The sequence below is a fragment of the Oncorhynchus masou genome, unplaced genomic scaffold (genome assembly GCF_036934945.1).
Source record: "Oncorhynchus masou masou isolate Uvic2021 unplaced genomic scaffold, UVic_Omas_1.1 unplaced_scaffold_3221, whole genome shotgun sequence".
In the NCBI taxonomy this organism is placed as follows: Eukaryota; Metazoa; Chordata; class Actinopteri; order Salmoniformes; family Salmonidae; genus Oncorhynchus; species Oncorhynchus masou.
The window spans coordinates 1-24,957 of NW_027009636.1; the positions used below are offsets into that span (position 1 = coordinate 1).

A 24,957-nucleotide genomic window follows, 5' to 3' on the forward strand; every position below is an offset into this window, starting at 1 on the left:
GTAGCAACGTCGCAAGACTTCCGGGAACACTTATAAAACAGATGAGGTTGGGGTTTAGTCAACTAGAGAAGTGAACAATTTTTCCTTAGTTGTTAACCTTCAAATCTAAAAGGCACAAGCTGTCTTCAGTAGTTGAACATGTCATTACTTCAACCTCGTGAATGTGACAAACTGACATCGCTTTTCATTTTCTTCAAATCAACTTTAAATCGAAGGAGTGTTTTTGATTTGACGGCCTACACATCTGGCGGTTTGTTGCGTGAGCCGATGACGTTTCTGTGTATGAGCCAATCAACGTAACATTGCCATGATCTGGGATTTCTATTGAGAAGCAGTCTCTGTCTGTCTCTATACTGTAGGTCTTCGCTTGCAGAGTTCGTCCATGTGAATAGATGTTTCTGCCCATGCTTCAGGTGATAGAAATATTAACTCAATACCAGCGCTCTGAAAAGTTTGTAATTAAACTTTCCTGTGGATATATTGTCTCACATCCCAGCCTGCAAAAGGAGAAACCGAACAGACAACTGGTAAAGTTAGTTAAAATATAATTGTATTCAACATTCTGGCTTGTAGTAGAGCTTGTGAGAAGAAATTTTCCAGACAAATTTATGCCAATAATCTCAGACTGTGAACCAGAGGTATCACCACAGATAGAACAATGAGCCAGATATTTTAAAGGATGTATAAATATGAAGCATCCAGTGGGCATTTCCACCCACTACCAAATATGGTGATGAGAGGATGGCTGGTGGTTTCCACTCACGACCAAATATGGTGATGAGAGGATGGCCAGTGGCAGGAATTCTCATCAATGAAATATTTGATCTCCATACAGTTCATTTCCAAAACTATGATTAATTTGCTCACATTGGAAACGACATGTTCTGGTCTATCTTGGGTTAGTTATAAAAAAAGATTTGCTATCACAGTCATTGTCAGGCAACTAGCTCGTTTTCTATAGTGAACAAAATATAAACAACATGTAAAGTGTTGCTCCCATGTTTCATGAGCTGAACTGTTTCATAAGATGCTTACTTCTATCAAATTTGGCTCTCAAATTTGTTTACATCCTGTAAGTAAGCAATTCTTCATTGTTTGGCATATCAAGAAGTTGATTAAACAGCATGATCATTACCCAGGTGCACCTTGTGCTGGGGACAAAAGGCCTCTATAAATGTGCAGTTTTGTCACACAACACAATGTCACAGATGTCTCAAGTTGAGGAGCGGCGCAATTGGCATGCTGACTGCAGGAATGTCCACAAGATCTGTTGCCAGAGAATGTAATGATCATTTCTCTACCATAAGCCGCATCCAAAATCGTTTTACAGAATTTGGCAGTAGTCCAACCGGCCTCAAAATGACTACATGTAACCACGCCAGCCCAGGACCTCCACATCCGGCTTCTTCACCTGCATGATCATCTGAGACCAACCATCCGAACAGCTGAAGAAACTGAGGAGTATCTGTCTGTAATAATGCCCTTTTTGTGGAAAACTCGTTCTGATTGTTGGGCCTGGCATGCCCACCAATGGCTGTGCCCCCGCAGAAACTTTAACTCATTAGATTAGGGGCATAATCAATGTATTTATTTAATTGACTGATTTCCTTATAAGAACTGTAACTCAGTAAAATCTTTTAATTGATGCTTTTATATTTTTGTTCAGTATACAAAGGCGAGTGATAAACATAGCTAGCTTACAAGCTGATCATTCTGGTTTTCATAACACAGTATGTTAGCTAACATTAACTAACTACAGAATCACAAAGATTGGAAAAGTTCAATTTGATAACGAGGATCATGAACACAAAAGTATCATAATTGTCTTTCATAGTCATAAAAAAACATATATTTAATTGAATTTGGCAGAGAATGTCCCTTGCATTGTAACCATTGCGTAAGTCATTTAACTTAGCAGCTTGCTCGCTATAGTAGCTAGTCGCTGTTGTGAATCATATCGAGTTGACAAGTTAGCAACGCATTCAAGGAGGAAACGAGAAAACAAATATATACATTGATAGAGCATGTCAACAATAAAACACAGTAAACCTACTTACAATGTTTAAAAGACAAGTCAAATCGCTATATATTACATACCAAGCGTGTAGCTAGATTTCTGTTCACCTTCCTTGAGATAAGTGCGCACTTCACCGACGTAATATGACGCAATTTCTTGAACGTTCTGACAGATGTCGTCATAATCAAGAGACGAATTTCATCGAAATTATGTGACTTGTAGTTCTTAGGTCGATTTTGTTTTTCTAGAGATTCTAGACGTGTAAAATGAATTCCAACAGGTGGCGGCACATCTTCATCCACCAAAAAGTGCTGCAACCTTTGCAAGTCAACTTTTTAGGATAGCATATCTGTCAGTTTCAACTTGCTTATGACTCTTTGGAAATCTTTTTTTTTTTTTTTAACGGGCCTTTGCACATTTACGTTGATAAATAAATACGTATGTTTACTATAAGTGTAATGTTTACTGTCATTTCTGATTGTTTATTTAACTTTGATCTATTTCACTTGCTTTGACAATGTAAACATATGTTTATCATGCCAATAAAGCCCTCTGAATTTAATTGAATTGAGAGAGGGAAAGATGGAGAGAGGGAGGCGAAAGCGAGCGAGACAGAAAGAGTGGCCCTCTATATTCGGCTATGTAAAAACAGCGATGGGTGAGGGGCCAACCTCTCCACATGTGACTACAGTGTCCATTTTTAGAGGAAGAGCGGCACACTCGGTCACGGTGTGTTCTTGCCCTTTCGTTGGGATTAGAGATGTAAAATAATAATAACTCAACCGTTAATGCGTTTTTTTTGTTTGTTTGTTATGTATATCTTCACAAGTTTATTTAATCTCATTATTGATCGGATTTTTCCCCTTTATTTTTCGTGTGGACATTTTGAGAAAAATAGTTTTTTTATTTCTAAACTTTTCTTCTAAAATGTCAAAGTTTGCTCGCGTGTTTTTGTAGTCCACCTTCGTCTATGGAATCATCTTGGGGATATTAGAAATAGCCTGACGGACATGGAGGAGTTTATCAACTTTTCCCACACAAGGTGCCTTTGTTCGTGAATCAGACAGCGTGCTTTTTGGAAGACTAGACCATGAGGGAACCTATCGAGCGCACAACTGTCGATTAGGCGACCGGTTGCTTGAGAGCGTCAAAATAAAATGGTAAGGAATGCTCAAACCAATTTATTTTTTATAAATGTTTTCATTTTTTAAAAGTTGTTGCTTTAGTGTTTTTATTATTTTAATTGTTTGCTACTTTTTATTATTTGAGAACTAATAACATGGCATGGTCTATTGATGATTTATTGATGGCGTATTCCAACTTTATTACTAGCCTATTAACTAATTACTGTATAAGGACTTCCTGCTGTATAAATGAGGTACTGTATCCAGTGTGGATGACTACACAGGATTTGTGTTGTATCTTACCTGATAGCCCTTGGTTTGATTTCTAAAGACCAAACACTATATTTTACTGACTGGGCATACCTGCATGAGCTGGAAGCACCACCAATGGATGAGGACTTCTAGGATATCAAACAACCCACAGTGATATGATACCAGCGCTGCCCTCTGTCAATGTGCCAGCCTGTCAAGATCCAATACAGCCTGGTGCGGCAGGTAGCCTAGTGGTTAGAGGCGGGCCGGTGGCCGCAAGGTTGCTGGTTTGAATCCCTGGTCTGATAGGACAAATCTTTCTGGAATTGAGCTGGCAACCTGGAAGGTTGCTGGTGTCAAATCCTAGATGCATTACCTGCCATTGTGCTCTTGACCAAGGCACTTAACCCTCTCAACAACAGCCCCCCTGGACACCCAGTGTGACAGCGTCTGCTCAAAACCTGTACATGTATGTGTTTCCTTCGGAGGGGTTGGTTAAAGGCAGAAGTAACATGTCGGTTGGACCTTGTGTGCAATTGACCAATAAAGTCATCTTGATCTTAATCTTAGCCTGGTCCCAGATCTGTTTGTACTTTCTTGGCCATAGGGTTTGGTAAGACAGCACAAACATATCTGAGTCCAGGCTCGATCCATTACAGAGTACCACTGAGCTGCTCTCTGTAAATATGAGGCGACCTGTCATAGGGGCACAGCCTTTACTTTCATGCTTTAAATAGCCCTGTGTAATTACAGCATTACAATATGTTAAGCTAAACGTCTGTTGATAATGTGTGGGGCAAAATCACCCGAAGTGAAGTCATGTTGCTATACGTCTGTGGTGCCTATGGTCGCCTAATGTACCTGCAATGGTAAACTGTTAATTACTTTGTCAAGGTAGAGTAAAAAAACTAAAATAAAACAGCTGATAGTTTCTACTCTGAAATTATTCAAGATTTCACTCGACACTGCTTTGCACCGCCAGAACAGGTGAAAATTAAACCATATGCTCTTCAGCTTCGCTGACTGCATTAATTGAAATTTCACACAGAGAAATGGTTACAAATGTGATTGTCATGCTGTCTCTTCTATCTTCAGTCCCCTTTCATTTAAAAAAAAAAAAACACAAAAAAACCCAATCCTATTTGAGCCATAAGAAGGAGGCATCCATAAAAAGCATTTGTAACATGCTGATAAATGGGGAGATGGTGGTTCCTTCATGAGCTGATCATCAGATGTGTCATACGCCCGGTGGGTTGTGAATGTTTCGATGGCAGCTCAATAAAGATGAGTTCTTTCTGACACCACGCTTTCTACGGGATAATAAGCTCAGATAATTGGTGTGTACTGGCTTACATTATTAATCATGAAACCATTTGAAAGAAAATACTATTTTCTACATGTTCTTTTGATGGTTTTCACAGTCATCTATGATCCCTAGTGGCGCAAGCGTCTAAAGCACTGCATCTCAGTGCAAGTAGGTGTCACTACAGTCCCTGGTTCAGAACCAGGCTGTATCACATCCGGCTAGGATTGGGCGTCCCATAGGGCGGCTCACAATTGTTCCGGTTTGTCCAGGGGTAGGCTGTCATTGAAAATAAGAACTTGTTTTTCACTGACTTGCCTAGTTAAATAAAGGTAAACATTTAAAAAGCTATTCCATTCTATAGCTAATGCTGTGGGACTTAGCGACAATGTTGTACATGTAGTGTAGTAGAGTATTTACTGAAGATACAAATACAACATGTTAGAGAACAACCGTTGGACCCAACACAGTCACATGGTGTTATTAAACTATGCCAAACACCACCCGTATGACAAATAACAAATGAAGCAATCTTTGTCCAGCTATGGGCAATTGTTAAGCAATCATCAGAAAGCTCTCAATGCATTTCCCTTCTCATTTCCCCTGGCATGTCTCCCATTGGCTGTGGTCTGTGGCTATATGAGGATGGCATGTCTCCCATTGGCTGTGGTCTGTGGCTACATGATGATGGCATGTCTCCCATTGGCTGTGGTCTGTGGCTACATGATGATGGCATGTCTCCCATTGGCTGTGGTCTGTGGCTACATGATGATGGCATGTCTCCCATTGGCTGTGGTCTGTGGCTACATGATGATGGCATGTCTCCCATTGGCTGTGGTCTGTGGCTACATGATGATGGCATGTCTCCAATTGGCTGTGGTCTGTGGCTATATGATGATGGCATGTCTCCCATTGGCTGTGGTCTGTGGCTATATGATGATGGCATGTCTCCCATTGGCTGTGGTCTGTGGCTACATGATGATGGCATGTCTCCCATTGGCTGTGGTCTGTGGCTACATGATGATGGCATGTCTCCCATTGGCTGTGGTCTGTGGCTACATGAGGATGGCATGCCTCCCATTGGCTGTGGTCTGTGGCTACATGATGATGGCATGTCTCCCATTGGCTGTGGTCTGTGGCTACATGATGATGGCATGTCTCCCATTGGCTGTGGTCTGTGGCTACATGATGATGGCATGTCTCCCATTGGCTGTGGTCTGTGGCTACATGATGATGGCATGTCTCCCATTGGCTGTGGTCTGTGGCTATATGATGATGGCATGTCTCCCATTGGCTGTGGTCTGTGGCTACATGATGATGGCATGTCTCCCATTGGCTGTAGTCTGTGGCTATATGAGGATGGCATGTCTCCCATTGGCTGTGGTCTGTGGCTACATGATGATGGCATGTCTCCCATTGGCTGTGGTCTGTGGCTACATGATGATGGCATGTCTCCCATTGGCTGTGGTCTGTGGCTATATGATGATGGCATGTCTCCCATTGGCTGTGGTCTGTGGCTATATGAGGATGGCATGTCTCCCATTGGCTGTGGTCTGTGGCTACATGATGATGGCATGTCTCCCATTGGCTGTGGTCTGTGGCTACATGATGATGGCATGTCTCCCATTGGCTGTGGTCTGTGGCTATATGATGATGGCATGTCTCCCATTGGCTGTGGTCTGTGGCTACATGATGATGGCATGTCTCCCATTGGCTGTGGTCTGTGGCTACATGATGATGGCATGTCTCCCATTGGCTGTGGTCTGTGGCTACATGATGATGGCATGTCTCCCATTGGCTGTGGTCTGTGGCTACATGATGATGGCATGTCTCCCATTGGCTGTGGTCTGTGGCTACATGATGATGGCATGTCTCCCATTGGCTGTGGTCTGTGGCTACATGATGATGGCATGTCTCCCATTGGCTGTGGTCTGTGGCTACATGATGATGGCATGTCTCCCATTGGCTGTGGTCTGTGGCTACATGAGGATGGCATGTCTCCCATTGGCTGTGGTCTGTGGCTATATGATGATGGCATGTCTCCTATTGGCTGTGGTCGGTAGCTATATGATGATGGCATGTCCCCCATTGGTTGTGGTCTGTGGCTATATGAGGATGGCATGTCTCCCATTGGCTGTGGTCGGTAGCTATATGAGGATGGCATGTCTCCTATTGGCTGTGGTCTGTGGCTATATGATGATGGCATGTCTCCTATTGGCTGTGGTCTGTGGCTATATGATGATGGCATGTCTCTCATTGGCTGTGGTGTGTGGCTATATGAGGATGGCATGTCTCCCATTGGCTGTGGTCGGTAGCTATATGAGGATGGCATGTCTCCCATTGGCTGTGGTCTGTGGCTATATGAGGATGGCATGTCTCCCATTGGCTGTGGTCGGTAGCTATATGAGGATGGCATGCCTCCCATTGGCTGTGGTCTGTGGCTATATGATGCTGAGTACCTCTCATGCATGCACTCAAATGTCCTCCTCGATTAGTCTTTCCACGATTCCTCGCGTCCTCTTCCTTCTGAAACAGCGTTGGGGGAAAAGATCCAAGGTCCATCCCTTCTGACCCAATCCTCCAATGTGTTTTGAGGAGAAAGGACGCAGGGAATCGAGAAAGGATGAATTGGGAAAGAGCCACGGAGTGAATTTAAAAAAGGCCTGAGTTGGGATCTTTAGTGACTGACCAGTTGAGGGACACTGGGCCCTCTCTGTGTGGACAAACTGTATTGTGACTGACTGGTTTTATGCACCAACAACCCTTTTGGAGAGTACAATGGTTTTCCAATGAGTAACATGTTACACCTTAGGCCTTGGCATGGCAGGGATCCAAACAGGCCAGGAGGGTTGTCAGTCTCTGACCAGCTGACGTGCAGATGACTGGTCGGCATTTATTGAGATGATTCATGTATCGGAGGCAGCTCTACAGAGTGGTCACTAGCTGGCACAGCCACAAAGTCATACAATCTGATTTTAAACCTAACCCTAACCTTAACCACTCTGCTAACCCTACTTCCTAACCCTAACCTTACATTTACAATATAGATCATTTTGACTTTGCAGCTGGCCAATCTAGCGGAAGCGTCTCATTTCTGCCTCCAAGTCAAGACTATTCACAATAAACGGCAACCTGTGACCTAAGAAATGTTTTAAAATGTAAATTTAACTAGACAGGTCAGTTAAAAACCCACCCACTAGCCTATACCCCCCCATGGCTGTGCCCCTGCTTAGAGACTTGAAATCCATTTTTTCTTTTTCTTATTTACAATTACGGCCAAACCCAGACAACGCTGGGCCAATATTGCGCTGCCCTATGGGACTCCCGATCACAGCCAGATGTGATACAGCCTGGATTCAAACCAGGGACTGTAGTGATGCCTCTTGCACTGGGATGCAGTGCCTTAGACCATTGCGCCACTCGGGAGCTGAAAAGATCACAATGCTGTGATCTCAGGCCAGAAGTTTTTTACGGTCTGAACTCGGTGAGAGATGTTTGTGTCTGTGACAGGTGGGCTGACGGTGTAAGACGGAGATGGTCAGAGGGAGATTTCCTCTCTGGAGAAAACACAGACTCAGTGTACTCCAAGTCCAACTTGTGATTACCAACTAGTCCACGTCAACAGTGAGTGCTGGGTCTAGTTCCAATTCAAAACTTTTACTCTAAGTCCTATAACTCATTCACCTTTTGAAAGGGTTTCACAGGATTTGTCTAATCATTTTGGGAGTTAAGATTTGCAGTCTTTTGGACAGGCTACTGTAGCAGCCTGAGGGAGATAGAGGTTGCAACAGGAACTCAGCCTTCATAGCACCAAAAAACTAGATAGGAAATCTGAGGCATCATGGGAATTCAGAAGACAGAAAGGGGGGAACATCAGGTATACTGGGATTTTGGATGAATACATGGATACCATTTTTATGCCTCTGCATCCAGAATAAAATAAGTTAGAGGTAGTTTCGCAAACCAATGCTAACTAGTGATGGCACAAACGAAGTTAGAGGTAGTTTTGCAAGCTAATGCTAACTAGCGATGGCACCATGACTGGAAGTCTATTATGACAAAGCACAAACCTAATGTCAAAGACTATAGTGTCAGAGTGAAAATGTCTAAAATACACCAAGGCTGCAGTGTATTTGGGTCCGGAGTTACAACAAGAGCTTCATCCTCAGCTTTAATGGGAGCTGCCGTCTCTCTGGGGCTGTGTCCCATATGGCTCCTATTCCCTGTATAGTGCACTGCTTTCGAACATAGGCTCTGATCTGATCTGAAAAAATACCAATTAGTGGAAAAAAGATCAGAATTGGGCTGCCTGTCTAAACGCAGCCAGGGACAAGTGAATACGAGTCAGTTGTTGTGTTTGCAGCAGTTTGTATGCATCTAAGTGGTTACATACAGTACATGTTAAATGATTACGAGACAGAGATAATGAGACTCTTGCTGTAAGGGAAGGTACCACTGAAGGCCTCCGTATTCAGGAAGGCAGCTTGAAGCAGAAGTGTGTCACCATCCAGGCCCTGAAGAAGGCACAGTTATACCGAAACATTGGTGATTTACCTAATAAATTACATAGAGTTTATATATACAGTCATGGCCAAAATTTTTGAGAATGACACAAATATTAATTTCCACAAATTCCACGCATTTCATAAGTGTCAAATGCTTTTATTGACAATTACACGAAGTTGATGCAAAGAGTCAATATTTGCAGCGTTGACCCTTATTTTTCAAGACCTGCAAATCGCCCTGGCATGCTGTTAACTTCAATTAACTTCTGGGCCACATCCTGACTGATGGCAGCCCATTCCTGCATAATTAATGCTTGGAGTTCAGAATTTGTAGGGTTTTGTTTACAAACCCGCCTCTTGAGGATTGACCACAAGTTCACAATGGGATTAAGGTCTGGGAGTTTCCTGGCCATGGACTCAAAATATAGAAATTTTCTTACCCAAAGAACTTAGTTATCACTTTTGCCTTATGGCAAGGTGCTCCATCGTGCTGGAAAAGGCATTGTTCTGGATAGTTGGGAGAAGTTGCTCTTGGAGGATGTGTTGGTACCATTCTTTATTCATGGCTGTGTTCTTGGGCAAAATTGTCAGTGAGCCCACTCCCTTGGCTGAGAAGCAACCCCACACATGAATGGTCTCAGGTTGCTTTACTGTTGGCATGACACAGGACTGATGGTAGCGCTCACCTTTGTCTTCTCCGAACAAGCTTTTTTCCGGATGCCCAAAACAATTTGGAAAGGGATTCATCCGAGAAAATGACTTTACCCCAGTCCTCAGCAGTCTAATCCCTGTACTTTTTGCAGAATATCAGTCTGTCCCTGATATTTTTCCTGGAGAGAAGTGGCTTCTTTGCTGCCCTTCTTGGCACCAGGCCATCCTCCAACAGTCTTTGCCTCACTGTGTGTGCAGATGCACTCACACCTGCCTGCTGCCATTCCTGAGCACGCTCTGTACTGGTGGTGCCCGATCCCACAGCTGAATCAACTTTAGGAGATGGTCCTGATGCTTGCTGGACTTTCTTGGATGCCCTGAAGCCTTCTTTACAACAATTGAACCACTCTTCTTGAAGTTCATGATGATCTGATAAATGGTTGATTTAGGTGCAATCTTACTGGCAGCAATATCCTTGCCTGTGAATCCCTTTTTGTGCAAAGCAGTGATGACAGCACGTGTTTCCTTGCAGGTAACCATGGTTGACAGAGGAAGAACAATGATTCCAAGCACCACCCTCCTTTTGACGCTTCCAGTCTGTTATTCAAACTCAATCAGCATGACAGAGTGATCTCCAGCCTTGTCCTCGTCAAAACTCACACCTGTGTTAACGAGAGAATCACTGACATGATGTCAGCTGGTTCTTTTGTGGCAGGGCTGAAATGCAGTGGAAATGTTTTTGGGGGATTCAGTTCATTTGCATGGCAAAGAGTGACTTTGCAATTGCAATTTTTCTGATCACTCTTCATAACATTCTGGAGTATATGCATATTGCCATCATTCAAAATGAGGCAGCAGACTGTGAAAATTAATATTTGTGTCATTCTCAAAAAATTTGAGTGCGACTGTCTTTATTTCCATAGCTCATGGCACTGATTTCTCAGAGCAGTGGTGTAAAGTACTTAAGTAGAAATACTTGAAAGTATTAAAGTAGTTTTGTTGGGTATCTGTACTTTACTTTACTATTTATATTTTTTGACAACTTTTATTTTATTTTCTCTACATTCCTAAAGAAAATGATGTACTTTTTACTCCAAACATTTTCCCTGACATCCAAATGTACTCATTACATTTTGAATGCTTAGCAGGACAATAAAAATTGTCAAATTTTATTTAACTAGGCAAGTCAGTTAAGAAGAAATTCATTTCATTGACAGCCTCAGAGCAGTGGGTTAACTGCCTGTTCAGGTGCAGAACAACAGATTTGTACCTTGTCAGCTCAGGGGTTTGAACTTGGAACCATCATTTAAATAAAATGATGCCACCTAGTTTGCTTAATATTAAGAAATGATTTATACTTTTACTTTGATACTTAAATATATTTTATCAATGACATTTACTTTTGATACTTAAGTATATTTAAAACCAAATACTTTTAGACTTTTACTGAAGTAGTATTTTACTCTGTGACTCACTTTTACTCAAGTAATTTTCTATTAAGGTATCTTTACTTTTACTGGTCTGGAGTAAAAGGTCCTGTCCTCAGAGCTGCTCAAATCAAAACATCTTTTACTGGTCTGGAGTAAAAGGTCCTGTCCTCAGAGCTGCTCAAATCAAAACATATTTTACTTGTGCAAGTCTCTTTCTACAAGCTTATTACTGCTGTTTTTATTATTATTTATTAGGTATTTTTCTTAAAACTTATGTTGTTGGTTAAGGGCTTGTAAGTAATCATTTCACTGTAAGGTCTACTACACCTGTTGTATTCAGTGCATGTGACAAATACAATTTTATTTGATTTTAATCTCTTGGTAACGTGACAACATTGAGAGAACCCCAGAGCGCACGCAGATTCAAAGTCTGCAAGTGTATTTTTTGATTCACAGCAGAATATTCGTACTCTTTAAATGGATTTGTAATAATTCTGAAAACGTCAAGTCACAAGTTTTCGACCGTTGTTAAATATTTAACACATCATGATACAACTTTGCAAAATTCAATTACACATTTGCTAATTGTACTTGCAAACACGAATATCAATGTGCAACCACAAAAGTCTAAATACAAACTGGTGTAGTTCTGTCATCATTATAATCCCAGACTTAGGAGGCTCTATTCAAAAGTAGTGTACTATATAGGGTGCCATTTGATCCACATGGAGGAATCAGCCAGGCCTGGGATCTTTAATTGTCTCAGGATACATTTATTGTCACGCCCTGAACCTTAGATATCTCTGTTTTTCTATATATTTTGGTTAGGTCAGGGTGTGACTAGGGTGGGTACTCTAGTTTGGTATGTCTAGGGTTTTTGTATGTCTAGGGTTTTTGTATGTCTATGTTGGCATGATATGGCTCCCAATCAGAGACAGCTGTTTATCGTTGTCTCTGATTGGGGATCATATTTAGGCAGCCATATTCCTCATTTGGGGTGTGGGATCTTGACGTATGTGTAGTTGCCTGTCAGCACTATTTTGTATAGTGTCACGGTTCGGTTGTTATTTTGTTGGTTTGTATTCAGTTAATAACGAGAATGTATGCATTCCACTCCGCGCCTTGGTCCGATCCTTACAACGAACATGACATTTATATTTATTTAACCTTTATTGAACTAGGCAAGTCAGTTAAGAACAAATTCTTATTTACAATGACTGCCTACCCCGGCCAAACCCTAACCCTGGACGACACTGGGCCAATTGTGTGCCCCCCTTATGGGACTCCCAATCACGGCCGGTTGTGTTACAGCCTGGAAATAAACCAGGGTCTGTAATGACACCTCTAGGACTGAGATGCAGCCTTAGACCCCTTCGCCACTCGGGAGTCCCAGCCTTTTACTGTAGCTACTGCCAGGAGGACCTCATAAACTGATGTTTCCACATTATGTGGCCCTAATTGCTCCTTGTTCCCCATATAGGGCACCTCTTTAGGGGGCACTCGTCAGAAGTTGTACACTATGTAGCGAATTTGGGTGACATTTAGGACACCGTATTAATGATCACGGGTTACTATAGCAACCATTAGAGGGACCTAATGAACTGACCTTTTCACACAGATGTGCCTTTTGAAACATACAGTTTGCAAGTTCTGCCTCACGTTTATACACTTTTCCTGATATCGATATTAGATAGACATTTGAATAGAAAGAGACCATAGTGTTGTCGGCCTACAGCTGGTTTGTCACAAAACCATGGTAGTTGTGGTGCCAGACACATAGACAACGGGTTAACCTGTCTCTGTTCCTTGAATGGGCCATTATATCAAACCGGTTCAATAATGATGTACATTTTCACCTCAATCATCACCTCAGTCAATGTAGTAATTGTTACTGAAGGTGAATAGCCACAGTCTCTCGTCATGTAAGATACCCTTTCTAATGGCAGGCAGTGAGTTTCAAGGGGCAATCTGGGATTGGTACATCCATTTATTTTTATTTTTATGAATGATATAATAGCCATTGATATTTGAAGAATAGAACTTAATTTAAGAGTGGTTACATTTCTCCAGCCACATCCTTCAGTTGTTTACAACAAAACAAACAGTGGTGTGTTGACCGCTTTGGTTTAGTTTAAAACCCAGATCGCCCGTTTCATCTTGGATCATTAGTCAGGGATTAAAGCCAAGCGAACATTATCCCAACAGCAACATTATAGTAATCCTCTAGCAGAATGGGCAGGATATCCCTAAATAGGCCTCAATTACATCCGTCTTTGTCTTCAATGGATAGACTCGACTTACTCTGCAAACCAGGTACAGCTAGGGATGCATCCCAAATGGGACCCTATTCCCTACAATGGGTCCCGGTCAAAAGTAGTGCACTTTAAAGAGAATAGTGGTCAAAAGTAGTGCACTATAAAGGGAATAGTGGTAAAAAGTAGTGCACTTTAAAGGGAATAGTGGACAAAAAATAGGGCACTATAAAGGGAATAGGGGCTCATTTGGGACCGATACCAGGTTTTATATCCTGCTGCAGTTCTGCTTGCTCACACTCTCACAGTCTCATAATGTTTACAATTTATGGCCCCGTGACAAGCAGGTTTTCCCCCTCCATTTCTGTTTACTTTTTGCCTCTGTGCTGTTTCCCATATATCCCCTGTTCAAAGGTAACTGTTTTACTGCAGTGTTAGGTCACTGTTTAGGTGCTCAGTCTGGGAGCTCTCTGTTGGAATAATGAAAGCCCTTCTTCGCTATTCATAGCACCTCCGTCACTCGGTCCCGTCAAGAACATTCTCAACCGCCCTCTGCCGGCGGCGCCACAGTGGTGCCTTAAGGACGGTTGAACTAATGTGCGCTAATGTGATTAGCATGAGGTTGTAAGTAACAAGAACATTTCCAAGGACATAGACATATCAGATATTGGCAGAAAACTAACAGCACTGTCCAATACAGTAGCTGTCACAGTGAAATAATAGCATGCTATTGTTTGAGGAGAGTGCACAATTAGGAACTTGAAAAGTTATCAGTAAACCAATTGGGCACATTTGGGCGGTCTTGATACAACATTTTGAGCAGAAATGCAATGGTTCATTGGATCAGTCTAAAACTGCACATGCACTGCTGCCATCTAGTGGCCAAAATCTAAATTGTGCTTAGCCTGGAATAATACATTATGGCCTTTCTCTTGCATTTCAAAGACGATGGTACAAAAAAAACGGTTGGCTTTTACTTTGTACTATCGTTTACCAGATCTAATGTGTTATATTCTCTCCTACATTCAGTTCACATTTCCACAACCTTCAAAGTGTTTCCTTTTAAGAATATGCGTATCCTTGCTTCAGGTCCTGAACTACAGGCACTTAGATTTGGGTATGTCATTTTAAAGCGAAAATTTAAAAAAGGGGCAGATCCTTTTAAAGTGGTGATAAGCCCAGTCATTCTGGACGGATGCTAAATACTATTTAGTCTAAATTTACACGATAGTGCCTGGAAATACGATGAAATTGCTAAAGTAGTCAAATATTTAGTAGGAAATATCTTTGCTAGCATTATCATCTAGTCAAATTTACTTACACAGATGTCAATGTTGTCATTAGCTAGCAAAGTTCTTAAAGAATAGCTGGCAATGCTGACGTTAGCTAGCTAAAAATCCGGTGGCCTCCCCTCAATCTTAGCTAGCTAGCTAACGTTATACTGCAGCTAAAGTCAATCTGGAGGTCTCCCCTCAATCTTAGCTAGCTAGCTAACGTTATACTGCAGCTAACGTCAATCTGGGGGTCTCCCCTCAAGCTTAGCTAGCTAGCTATCGTTATACTGCAGCTAAAGTCAATCTGGAGGTCTCCCCTCAATCTTAGCTAGCTAGCTAACGTTATATTGCATCTAAAGTCAATCTGGAGGTCTCCCCTCAAGCTTAGCTAGCTAGCTATCGTTATACTGCAGCTAAAGTCAATCTGGAGGTCTCCCCTCAAGCTTAGCTAGCTAGCTAACGTTATACTGCAGCTAAAGTCAATCTGGGGACATCAAAATGATGACAGAAGGTTTTCCCACTAATTGTTTGCCTCCTTTTGAATGCCTTGGTATTTACAAGTCACTGTAATGTACTTTGGATGAAATCTTCATCGTGCTCATTGACGATGCATTGAGTAGAATGCTCAGTCCAAAACAAACGTTCAAAACAATATTGTGAAGGAAATCAACAACCCATGAATAGCCTGGTCCCAGATCTGTTTGTATTAACTTGTGAACTCCTATCTCCATCATTGAATAAATAATTAGGAGTTGGTAAGACAGCACCAACATATCTGACACCAGGCTACAGTATGTCTTCACCAGACAGTGGTTTGTTCTGGTAGCCTGCTGGACATGTCACTGAGTGCTCTTGAGTCTTCTCTTAAAATACCTCATTGAGTGCTGACATAAAGGAGCAGCTGGTGGATTGGGTACCTTGGTGACATACATTACATGGACAACAGTATGTGGATTAGGTTATTTCAGCCACACCCGTTGCTGACAGGTGTATAAACTCGAGCACACAACCATGCAATCTCCATAGACAAACATTGGCCATAGAATGGCCCATACTGAAGAGCTCAGTGACTTTCTGCCCTGCTAGAGCTGCCCCTGCTAGTGCTGCCGCTGCTAGAGCTACCCCTGCTAGACCTGCCCCCTGCTAGCGCTGCCCCTGCTAGTGCTGCCGCTGCTAGAGCTGCCCCCTGCTAGAGCTGCCCCTGCTAGAGCTGTCCCTGCTAGAGCTGCCCCTGCTAGAGCTGCCCCTGCTAGAGCTGTCCCTGCTAGAGCTGCCCCTGCTAGAGCTGCCCCCTGCTAGAGCTGTCCCTGCTAGAGCTGCCGCTGCTAGAGCTGCCCATGTCAACTGCAAGCTCTGTTACGGTGAAGTGGAAATGTGTAGGAGCAACAATGGCTGTTTCAGTATTACAATGCCCCTGTGCACAGAGCGAGGTCTGTCGATGATTTTGGAATGAGATGTTCATTGAGCAGGGGTCCACATACCTTTGGCCATGTCATGTTTGACATTATTAGTTGCATTCAAAGCCTAGATATTTTGTTCCTCTGTGTATGGGTCATGTTACAACACATTTTTATGCTATTATCGCCATGTAGATGCAATATTAAATATTATTGTACTTGATTTGAGACAGAGAGATTGAGAGACAGAGAGATTGAGAGACAGAGAGATTGAGAGACAGAGAGACAGAGGGATTGAGAGACAGAGGGATTGAGAGACAGAGAGATTGAGAGACAGAGAGATTGAGAGACAGAGAGATTGAGAGACAGAGGGATTGAGAGACAGAGGGATTGAGAGACAGAGAGAGGCTCAGTCCGAGCAAGCATTGTTTTATCTCTTGAGGGACTTCAGCTTTCAACACTGCATTGTGGGTGGGTTCTTGAAATCCCCCTGTAGCCCTAAAGAAAACACAGACAGACCCAAGGGATGTAGCAGATTAAATTCCCCCTGTGAAACCACTCTGACGCTTTCTATTCTTACACCACTGTGGTATGAAATGATATTATCGTCTCCGAAAATGGGTCCGACACCAATTGACGGGAAGCTAGCATGACCCATAAACACAGCTATTAAACTCCCACCTCAAACCACCAACATGCTGACTAAGCAACGAGGCACTGATACATTTACATCAAGCTATACTACAGCATACTGTACGTAGAACCTGGGATACTTTCTCCTCCATTTGACTGGTTATCAACAGATTCGTTTTCAGAAGATGTAATCTAACACAACTATACTATAATAATTTATGTAAACTTTACTATAACAATTTAAGTCATCTATACTATTACAATTTAAGTAATTTATACTATAACAGTTGAAGTCCTCTATACTATAACAATTGAAGTCCTCTATACTATAACAATTGAAGTCCTCTATACTATAACAATTGAAGTCGTCTATACTATAACAATTGAAGTCCTCTATACTATAACAATTGAAGTCCTCTATACTATAACAATTGAAGTCGTCTATACTGTAACAGTTGAAGTCCTCTATACTATAACAATTGAAGTCCTCTATACTATAACAATTGAAGTCCTCTATACTATAACAATTGAAGTCGTCTATACTGTAACAGTTGAAGTCCTCTATACTATAACAATTGAAGTCCTCTATACTATAACAATTGAAGTCCTCTATATTATAACAATTGAAGTCCTCTATACTATAACAATTGAAGGCCTCTATACTATAACAATTGAAGTCCTCTATACTATAACAATTGAAGTCGTCTATACTGTAACAGTTGAAGTCGTTTAAGGTGTGTGTTCTTGTTTACAGTACTGTAGCGTGTTCATTTCATTTCGCAGAACGATGCAGCCGTGTATACGATGGAAAATACAACAACGATCAACCGGAGGACTGTTTGAATAGGCAGCGGGAGTCTGGAGAAGAGGAGAAGATTGGCAGAAGCTATTAAAGAAGACCTTCCGTGACAGCAGCAGATCCCTGACACAGCTACATCGCAGGATGAGGATGAAATACACCATCTCCCTTGTCTTCATTGTGGCTCTGGTCATCATTGAGAAGGAAAACAACATTATCTCACGGTAAACCGAACCCCAGCTCCATGATCAACAGAGAGAGAGGGAGAGAGAGTGTGTGTGTGTATGTATGTGTGTATATGTGCGTATATGTGCGTATATGTGCGTATGTGTGCGTGTGTGTGTGTATGTGTGGTATATGTGTGTATATGTGTGTATATGTGTGTATATGTGTGTATATGTGTGTATATGTGTGTATATGTGTGTATATGTGTATATATGTGTGTGTGTGTATATGTGTGTATATGTGTGTATATGTGTGTATATGTGTGTATATGTGTATATGTGTGTATATGTGTGTATATGTGTGTATATGTGTATGTGTGTATATGTGTGTATATGTGTGTATATATGTGTGTGTGTGTATATGTGTGTATATGTGTGTATATATGTGTGTATATGTGTGTATATGTGTGTATATGTGTATGTGTGTATATGTGTGTATATGTGTGTATATGTGTGTATATGTGTATGTGTGTATATGTGTGTATATGTGTATGTGTGTATATGTGTGTATATGTGTGTATATGTGTATGTGTGTATATGTGTGTATATATGTGTGTATATGTGTGTATATGTGTGTATATGTGTATGTGTGTATATGTGTGTATATGTGTGTATATGTGTGTATATGTGTATGTGTGTATATGTGTGTATATGTGTATGTGTGTATATATGTGTGTGTGTGTATATGTGTGTATATATGTGTGTGTGTGTATATATGTGTGTGTGTGTATATGTGTGTATATGTGTGTATATGTGTGTATATGTGTGTATATGTGTATATGTGTGTATATGTGTGTATATGTGTGTATATGTGTATGTGTGTATATGTGTGTATATGTGTGTATATGTGTGTATATGTGTATATATGTGTATATGTGTGTGTATATGTGTGTATATGTGTGTATATATGTGTGTGTATATGTGTGTTTTTTTTTGTATATGTGTGAATATGTGTGTATATGTGTGTATATGTGTATGTGTGTATATGTGTGTATATATGTATATGTGTGTATATGTGTGTATATGTGTGTATATATGTGTGTGTGTGTATATGTGTGTATATGTGTGTATATATGTGTGTGTATATGTGTGTATATGTGTGTATGTGTGTGTATGTGTGTGTATATGTGTGTATATGTGTGTATATGTGTGTATATGTGTATGTGTGTATATGTGTGTATATGTGTGTATGTGTGTGTATATATGTGTGTGTGTGTATATGTGTGTATATGTGTGTATATGTGTGTATATGTGTATATATGTGTGTATATGTGTGTATATGTGTATATATGTGTGTGTGTGTATATGTGTGTATATATGTGTGTGTGTGTATATATGTGTGTGTGTGTATATGTGTGTATATGTGTGTATATGTGTGTATATGTGTGTATATGTGTGTATATGTGTGTATATGTGTGTATATGTGTGTATATGTGTATATATGTGTGTGTGTGTATATGTGTGTATATATGTGTGTATATGTGTGTATATGTGTGTATATGTGTATGTGTGTATATGTGTGTATATGTGTGTATATGTGTGTATATGTGTATGTGTGTATATGTGTGTATATGTGTATGTGTGTATATGTGTGTATATGTGTGTATATGTGTATGTGTGTATATGTGTGTATATGTGTGTATATGTGTATATATGTGTGTGTGTGTATATGTGTGTATATGTGTGTATATATGTGTGTGTGTGTATATGTGTGTATATGTGTGTATATGTGTGTATATGTGTGTATATGTGTATGTGTGTATATGTGTGTATGTGTGTATATGTGTGTATATGTGTGTTTGTGTGTGCATATGTGTGTATGTGTGTATGCGTTAGGCCTGTCTAGTATACTGGTCTCCCTCAGATTGGAACAGGCTCTCCTTTATTCATAGCGGCGTGTTTGGGCCATTCGTTTCAGCTACTCGGCCTCAAGTGTCATGCCGTGTTTTCCAAGTCGTCTGATTGGATGAAGTAGTCATGTTGTCAAGATTTCAATTGCATAGATTGTTTACTTACTCTAATTGATTTCACTGTCTGTGGATAAGATGGTCTTGTGAAACTATAAATCGTGTTGTTTAACACTGCCAACCCTGTCTTGTAGGGTTTCAGACAAGCTCACCCCAAAGCAGACCCCCCAGACACCCCTTCAGCCCAGTAACTCTGCCTCAGCCTCAGCCCTGGGTCTCCTGAAGTTTAATGGCTCCTCCTTCTCTACCCTGAGCAAGCTGGACCCTGTCTTCACCCTCATGAAGAGACGCCTGGAGAACTACACCGAGCAGAGGTCTGTGTGTGTAGCATGATATACTATTTATCATACAGTAAGACAAGCAGTCTGGCCTTAATGGCTACATGTACTCCTAAATCTACACCCTGTACAGCCAGGAGAGGACTGGCCACCCCTCAGAGCCCGGCTCCTCTCTAGATTTCTTTCTAGGTTCCTGCCTTCCAGGGAGTTGTTCCTACTGTGCTTCTGCCTCTGCATTGCTTCTTCTCTGGGGGTTTTCGGCTGGGTGTCTGTAAAGCACCCAGCCTAAAGGCATTTATAAAATATATGTGATTGATTGACACTACATTACCTAACATATCATGTTTGATCTCAGTAAAGACATTCCTGAAGCTAGCATAGTGGTGTCCCCACTCCTGATCAGTATCTGTATGTGTGATGTCCAAGTGGTTGGGAATAATGTTTGTTTTTTCTAAATATCCGATCCGATTGCCATTGGACAATAAAGTTTTGTATTTTCTGCTGTATTGTAGGTCAGAGGTCATAGGGTCAGCAGGAAACAGAAAGCACATCCTCCTATTGGCCACCACGCGGACAGGCTCCTCCTTCGTGGGCGAGTTCTTCAACCAGCAGGGCGACAACATGTTCTACCTGTTCGAGCCGCTGTGGCACGTGGAGAGGTCGCTGACATTAGAGAGCGGCGGGACCAACGCCACAGCCGCTGCCCGGGCCTACCGGGAAGTCCTCCAGGGGCTCTTCCTGTGTGACTTCACCCCTCTGGAGAGCTTTATTGACCCACTTCCTGAAGACCACGTCACCTCAGCCCTGTTCAGGAGAGAATCTAGCAGCTCTCTCTGTGAGGAGTCCGTCTGTAGCCCGTTCGTTAAGAAAGTCTTTGAACGCTACCATTGCCGGACCAGGAAGTGTGGTCCCCTCAACCTGACCATGGCGTCCGAGTCATGCCAGCAGAAGGAGCACAGGGCCATTAAATCCGTCCGGGTGCGCCAGCTGGAGACCCTGAGACCCTCGCCGAGGACCCTCGTCTGGACATCAAGTTCATCCAGCTGGTGAGGGACCCCAGGGCGGTTCTGGCCTCCCGCATGGTGGCCTTCTCCGCCAAGTACAACAACTGGAAGAAGTGGGCGGTGGACGGAGACGTGCCCATTGACGACGACGAGGTGAGGAAGCTGAAAGGCAACTGCGACAACATCAGGATGTCTGCGGAGGTCGGCCTGAGGCAGCCGTCTTGGCTGAGGCGGAGGTACATGCTAGTACGGTACGAGGATATCGCTAGATTCCCTATGAGGAAGGCAGCGGAGATGTACATGTTCACCGGGATCCCGTTCACTCCTCAGGTGAAAGACTGGGTGTTAAAGAACACCCAGGCTTCCAATGAAGCGAGTGGAGTGTATTCAACACAGAAAAACTCCTCAGAGCAAGTCGAGAAATGGAGGTTCAGCATACCGTACAAACTAGCCCAGGTGGTGCAGAGGGTCTGTGGACCCACGATGAAACTGTTTGGGTACAAGTTTGTGAACAGCGAGGCGATGCTGACGGACAAGTCTATCAGTTTGATCGAAGAAAAGATTTTCATACAAAACTTTTCATAGACATTTTACGGTAACTCTGAACTCTGCTCATCAGACAAAGTGGACCAACAGATACGATGATGAAGTGATAGTTGTGAGGATATTTATTGGGGACTGTACACGTATACAACAGAGTAATGTATAAGACACTTTATAGATACATATTCAATTATAACATGTTACACTCCAGGGTGTAGAAGGAAATACACATTTTTGTGTGTAATAAAAAGGAACGAATACAAAAACGAGTACTACCTTTTAACTTATTACAGGGACATTTAACAAAAGAAAACCCTTGGTACATGAGTACTGCATGGTAGAAACCCCCTTGTTACATGAGTACTACATGGTAGAAATCCCTTGTTACATGAGTACTACATGGTAGAAATCCCTTGTTACATGAATACTACATGGTAGAAAACCCTTGTTACATGAGTACTACATGGTAGTAATCCCTTCTTACATTAGTACTACATGGTAGAAAACCCTTGGTACATGAGTACTACATGGTAGAAAACCCTTGTTACATGAATACTACATGGTAGAAATCCCTTGTTACATGAGTACTACATGGTAGAAAACCCCTTGTTACATTAGTACTACATGGTAGAAAACATTTGTTTTATGAGTACTACATGGTAGAAAACACTTGTTTTATGAGTACTACATGGTAGAAAACACTTGTTTTATGAGTACTACATGGTAGAAAACACTTGTTTTGTGAGTACTACATGGTAGAAAACACTTGTTACATGAGAACTACACGGTAGAAAACCCTTGTTACATGAGTACTACATGGTAGAAAATCCTTGTTACATGAGTACTACATGGTAGAAAACCCCTTGTTACATTAGTACTACATGGTAGAAAACATTTGTTTTATGAGTACTACATGGTAGAAAACACTTGTTTTATGAGTACTACATGGTAGAAAACACTTGTTTTATGAGTACTACATGGTAGAAAACACTTGTTTTATGAGTACTACATGGTAGAAAACATTTGTTTTATGAGTACTACATGGTAGAAAACACTTGTTTTATGAGTACTACATGGTAGAAAACACTTGTTTTATGAGTACTACATGGTAGAAAACACTTGTTTTATGAGTACTACATGGTAGAAAACACTTGTTTTATGAGTACTACATGGTAGAAAACATTTGTTTTATGAGTACTACATGGTAGAAAACACTTGTTTTATGAGTACTACATGGTAGAAACCCCTTGTTACATGAGTACTACATGGTAGAAAAGTTGTTTGTTATGTACCTTTGCCACCTTTTCACCCCAAGTAATTCAAGCCTTTTAAATCTGGTTTTAGGGTGGCCAAGCTTCAGTCCTTCAACAGTTTCCCTGTTGAAGTGTATTTTGGTACTTCTGTCAAGCAAGTCACGGGTTAATAACAGTAGCTGATTTTGAACTGAGCTGTAGAGAAGGGAGTTAAATGAATGTCTTAGCTCTGTGTGTGTGGAAAGCAAAACAGTGGCAGGACATTCCAATGTTTTGGTCTTGTATGTTCTATAACATTGTATGTTCTATAGCATTTACCTATAAAGAAGGGATGTTCTTTCATGTTAATTTAATATATTATTTTATTTGTATTGAGATTGAGAGACTATGGCCATGGCTTTTGCACATGCTACATAGATGGATAGTTTTCTCCCCGCTAACTGATGGGACCCCTTACTTCCAGACCTGGGTTCAAATAGTATTCAACATCTTTCATACGGCATTAGCATTTGCTTTAGCCTGCCAGGGGTGCCATATGGGTGGGGTTTGCTGTTTTGAGATGATTCTATTGGTTAATAACACCAGTTGAAGTATTTGAAATGATTTTGAATACTATTTGAACCCAGGTTTGCTTCATGCACACATTAGCTCGGTGAGTGAGTAGCTGTACATGCATGTTGCTGTTTTAGTTTTAATTGGCTGTTAGTGTTTCACGTCGTGGAAGTCGACGGTGAGCGTAGCGACTCATTCTGTAAAAACAGATGTCTTCGGTGGTCCTGTATGTACAGACATTCTGTGTCCCAAAAGGCACCCTGTTCCCCATAATGCACCATAGGGAATAGACACATACATTCCTCCTGCAGCTGGTTTGCAGAATTGTGTGAGGTTTATCAGCAGCTTTCTGTCCTTTGACACAAGTCTCCTGGCTGGTGATGATGGACAAGAAGAGGACCAGGGGACTAAAAGACTGGGTGTACGTTCCAAATGGCACCCTATTCCGTATATGGTGCACTATTTTTGACCACTGCCCCATTGGGATCTGGTCATAGGTAGTGCACAATGTAGGGAATAGGTTGCCCATTGGAAGGCGTTATGGTTTTTGTCTATATGTATGCCTTTGCCTTTTCTCATTCTGGTGTTAAGTTAAGTTTGCTTTTCATTTCAGTGGAATTCACTATTGTTGTATGTGGTTGTTTGGCCTTTTACTGTACAAGTAAATTGAATACTGACAAGTCTACTTTTGTTGTTTCCTTGTTTTGCTGTCAAATGTATTTTAAACTGTTAGGTGATATTTCTTCAAATATATGTTCTATGTGTAGGGTAGCATTGCTTATTCATATGGAGAAATCTCAAACCGATTTGAAGCGAACTATCCACGAACATCGGAGACATTCATTAAGCCCAGAGCAGGACTCTCCAACCCTGTTCCTGGCCAGAGCAGGACTCTCCAACCATGTTTCTGGCCAGAGCAGGACTCTCCAACCCTGTTCCTGTCCAGAGCAAGACTCTCCAACCCTGTTCCTGGCCAGAGCAGGACTCTCCAACCCTGTTCCTGGCCAGAGCAGGACTCTCCAACCCTTTTTCTGGCCAGAGGAGGACTCTCCAACCCTGTTCATGGCCAGAGCAGGACTCTCCAACCCTGTTCCTGGCCAGAGCAGGACTCACCAACCGTGTTCCTCGCCAGAGCAGGGCTCTCCAACCCTGATCTTGGCCAGAGCTGGACTCTCCAACCCTGTTTCTGGCCAGAGCAGGACTCTCCAACCCTGTTCTTCACCAGAGCAGGACTCTCCAACCCTCTTTCTGGCCAGAGCAAGACTCTCCAACCCTGTTCCTGACCAGAGCAGGACTCTCCAACCCTGTTCCTCACCAGAGCAGGACTCTCCAACCCTGTTCCTAGCCAGAGCAGGACTCTCCAACCTGTTTCTGGCCAGAGCAGGACTCTCCAACCCTGTTCCTGACCAGAGCAGGGCTCTCCAACCCTGTTTCTGGCCAGAGCAGGACTCTCCAACCCTGTTCCTGACCAGAGCAGGACTCTCCAAACCTGTTTTTGG

General features: G+C 42.0%; 1 pseudogene; it reads left to right on the forward strand.

Moving 5' to 3' along the window:
* The first annotated feature begins 3,097 nt into the window (after positions 1 to 3,097).
* Positions 3,098 to 24,141, forward strand: LOC135534261 (carbohydrate sulfotransferase 3-like; annotated as a pseudogene).
* Positions 24,142 to 24,957: the final 816 nt, after the last annotated feature.